Source organism: Pollicipes pollicipes, unplaced genomic scaffold (assembly GCF_011947565.3).
Source record: "Pollicipes pollicipes isolate AB1234 unplaced genomic scaffold, Ppol_2.1 Scaffold_4295;HRSCAF=5057_pilon_pilon_pilon, whole genome shotgun sequence".
Classification (NCBI taxonomy): domain Eukaryota; kingdom Metazoa; phylum Arthropoda; class Thecostraca; order Pollicipedomorpha; family Pollicipedidae; genus Pollicipes; species Pollicipes pollicipes.
The window spans coordinates 22,930,386-22,934,569 of record NW_023596461.1 but is presented as its reverse complement, the minus strand read 5'-3'; the positions used below and the strand labels follow the sequence as shown (position 1 = coordinate 22,934,569).

General features: G+C 49.9%; 1 protein-coding gene across 1 annotated transcript in view; it reads right to left on the bottom strand.

Moving 5' to 3' along the window:
* Nucleotides 1-3,829, bottom strand: part of LOC119096295 (actin-binding Rho-activating protein) — a 19,619-nt gene extending 15,790 nt beyond the window's left edge. The window contains exon 1 of the mRNA XM_037219123.1: nt 3,813-3,829. The gene's annotated coding sequence lies outside the window, so the exon portion shown is untranslated. The remainder of the gene's footprint in view (nt 1-3,812) is intronic.
* Between the last annotated feature and the right edge of the window lie 355 nt (nt 3,830-4,184).

The following is a 4,184-nucleotide window of genomic DNA, read 5'->3' as shown; positions in this document are numbered from 1 at the left end:
AAATTTGCATTAACATGGCTAACCCATGTTCGTTTACTCATGTTTTGTGTTCAGTCAGAATCGATTTCTCAGAAAAACTATGTAGCATGTTTTGAACGTGCGCGCAAATCTTAACAACAGCTCCGACACCCCGCGTTGCTGTTTCCTTAGGCCGCGCGACGTCGGCCCCGTGGCTGACTCAAAGCGGTGGCGAACGGGCAGACGAACAAAAAGATAACGCGTCTGAAAGGAGTGCCTTTGAACGCTTGGAAGCAACAGTTCGTACGCTTGGAAAGTAGTTCGGACGTGCATTTCATTTGTGCGATTTTGACGTTGATAAGGGCGGATTAGCCTCCATAGTACCGTGAGGTGGTGCTGGAATCTGGTGGTGGAACTGGGGGATTCAAGGTAAACTTTCTGTGTTTCGTGTTGCCGCAACTGCTAATTGTAAAATGGATAGCCAGCGGTAAGGTGAGAAACAATAAGCGATATCATGTCAACCGGCTGTTGAGTTTCGGTATTTGAAGCTGAGTAGGATTGTAAGCACTCATGTGCTTTAATGCTTGGGACTGTTTACAAATTCATTGAGATGTCTGATTTTCATTACAGCCGTACTCAGAAGCCTGGTATACTGTATGGCACACCAGATGCTGAGCGAAGCGGAGCAGAGGCCGGCACTCCTGGTTGGAACATACTGGGGCCGATATCCGACGGATCGGACGCTGCGTCATGAACCTGGCATGAATTCCTGGCGTCCAGGGGCCGACAGGTTTCGTCATCGTTGGCAGTGCCTTGGTTTTGGATCATGATCAGGTGGCATCGGTGAAAAGGCTTCATTTTTCGTTGATAATTATTTCTTCTGGTGTAGCCAGTGGCTAGAGCAGAACTGAACTCCCACTATGGGCGATTCCCCCCCCCCCCCCCCCCCCAACGCATCACAGAAATTCTTCACCACTCGTGTCCCCGATGACCGGTGTTGCCTGTGCCGTGGTTGAATTTAGTTTAGTTGTGATAGTGCACTTATTCACTTAATTCGGCTGTTGTCAGGTAATGCAGGAGAGTTAGGGAGTGGGATCATCAAGGCGAACGCATAATCAGCGATAGCAAGTGGGAGTTCACAACGGCCCGCTTAGTGTTTACGATGTACCTTTGGGTGTGTGGATCTTGGCATTAACGTGCTTGTTGGGACATCAGGCTTCCAAATAGACTTGGCACACCAGCTGATCGGCTGAATCAGAGGAATACCCCAAAAACCGGGATGTTCCACTTTGTGGCAACCGCGGCTTATTGAGCTATAAGCTGGGCCAGAGCTGGCTCTATTGACGAACCAAACGGTATGTGTGCGTGTATGTGTGTGTGTGTGAAATTCCTGGCTTTCAATGTATCGAGGAGTCCCGGGTGAACGCCGTTAAAGCAACAATTGAAATATATGAAACCTACAGCATTGCAAAGGTATCTGGTCATGCTTGCTATTGTGCAATGAGGTTTCCAGTGCATTATCTGCCTTTTAAGTGCTTCACTTGAAATTTGAAAGCTGTTTCTTCAATGCTACGAGCATAACTTTTTCGGCGTGCCTGCTTTAATGTTAAATAAAGTATGCATGATAAAATCTGACACCACTCGCTTGAAAACCTCGCTGCTGTTTGAAGTCCTAACTTACCAGCATTCAGAGGCCTAACTACACGAGACGCACCGTCTTACATGTACTACATAATCGCATCTGAGCCGTCACTTATGTATAAAACATTGCTATTTTTGTTGATATACTTTCAGTTCATTTAGATATAATATTCATTATATTTCGTTTACCTTAAATATATATATATATATATATATATATATATATATATATAAGCTTAAGGAAGCCATCATGTTAAAAAAGCAATCACATGAATCCATGACTAGCCGAATACAATACAATTTGTCCCCGTTTTCAGAACAGATATTTTAGTTAGGGGTCTTTGATCTCTCGGCAGAATACTAGTGTCTCAAGCAGAAGACGATTAGGCTTTCAGCGGCCAAAGAAGATTCCCCATTATCTTTGCCCCTATGCATTTTGTTTTTCCTTCCTTACTCGAATCGAATTACGTGTATACACGAAAGCATGTGTTAGTGCATCTTGTATCTGGTTGATCAGTGCAGTTGTGGATTATTTCAACGTTCGTGCCTTAATTTAATTGGTTTACTCGTTCATTGCCGCACATATGCTTAAGTTGACCATACTTCGCACACGGTGTGCTTCATTGTGCCTCATTTCTGCAACGGAAACAATGCTTAAACACATACCATATGCAATCGTTCTACCGTGCGGTGCTTGCTTCATATCTGCTCGGTTTACGCACACGCACGTTCTGGAAAATGGAGCATCGCTCATTGGTTTTACGTGGAGATTGTCAATCAAAATTGTCTGATAACTTTGCCTGCTTTTGTTATCGTAAGAGATGGAAGAGTGACGTCCTCCGAGTGATGTCGATTGCTCCCTTCAGAGCGTGCTAGCCTTCTTTTCGTGCCGTGGTGTGCGCCCTATGAACGGCAGATTACGCTTGGGTAGCCCTATGGACGGCAGATTACGCTTGGGTAGCCTTTGCCCGCCATCCTAAGTTGGAGCGATGAAAGGAAGCATCAGTCATGCTTTCACTGCTCCACATGCTGTTCTAGAATGCCTCGTGGACGTACGTTGGGGTCTCGTGTACGGTGTGCGTGCCATTGTGTGGTTGTTCGAATACAAAACAAGTAGAAATGCAAACGTTTCGGATGTTCGAGAATCAATAAAATGTGATCACACTGAAAAAAATGGGGTCTCGTGTCCCTGTACTCCCCACTGATAGATCGTTTGCCACCACCCACCAGCTACTGTGGGCCGGCCGCCAGAAATAGCTCCGGTTCCGGTACGCGACACGCTGATTGGCTACTCCACGTATCCTCGTCATCGTCGGACGCCGCTGCACGCACGCGCCTGGCAGTGCCTTCAGCGAGCCGGCGGGCCCCTCTGATTGTCGGAACTCAGTTCAAGTTACGCACTGCCCTTCATCACAGATGGCCATTTCGGCGAGCCTAATCGCAGCTGACCAGGGGCATATGTAAGACGCCTATATGGGGGGGGGGGGGGGGGTATCTGCGCTTTTCAGCTTGTGCATATCATTTGGCACGCCCTGTGGAAAATTTTTGTCGCATGCGTACCGCGCTTTTGCCATCAAACTTTGGGATTAAACTATGTCCATCAGGCACTGTGCTCCCCTCGCAGGACAATCCTGCATACGCCCTAGCCACTGGTCTTTTCAAACGTTGTGTCACATGTCTGGCTGCTGACTTTGTTTGACTTAAGGCAAAGCGTAGCACTTCTTACCTGCCTTCGCGCCTACCAGCTTCAGGGAGTATGACTTATGCTTGTCGCGCTCCCTTGCCCCATTTGTTTGCGTCATTTTTTCACTTGCCCACTTGCCCCATTTGTAAGATTTAAACTGGTAACGGCACCCTCACCTCGGTGCCATTAACGGGGATTTGCGTTTTTTCACATCTGCGTTGCCCTAGTGATGCGGATGATGACGCTTATTTGTCTGTCAACGATCAGTGTGTTAACCGATATCAACTTTCCCGGCACGAAATGTAAAGCCGTACTGAAAGCTGCAGAACTGTGACGTTCCGCCGCTGTCCGGTATCTGTCAGAAGCGGAGACCACCACATGCATGCACCCCTCCCCCACAGTAAGAGCCGATGTGGTCGCCACTGCCCTGTCCCTGCCCGGGCTGGCACTGATGCTGTCAGGCGCGAGTCCCGCTCAGTCCCGCCTGAGGTCCCCGCCACCCCCGGCCTGACTCGTCCATGTGTCTCACCTGTTGGGTGACTCCGGGGCGCTTCACGGGGCTGGCGGCACACGCAGTGAGCGTTCCAGCTCCAGCCCGCCTCCAGCCACGCCTCTCTGACTCAAACAGCACCTGCCGCTATTAATAGCGCGGGTGGGCGGGCGCTGGCCGGGGTGCCGGGGTCAGCCCCGGCTCTGGCCTGGGTGGGAGGATGCTGTATGTTCCGAGGGCCATCCAGTAGCGAAGCGTCACCGGGTTCAGCTCCCCTTCTCGCCGGTACTCGCCCTACCTGGGTGGTTCGTCGCCGGGGTCAGCTCCCGTTCTCGCCGGTACTCGCCCTACCTGGGTGACTCATCACCGGGGTCAGCTCCCGTTCTCGCCGGTACTCGCCCTACCAGGGTG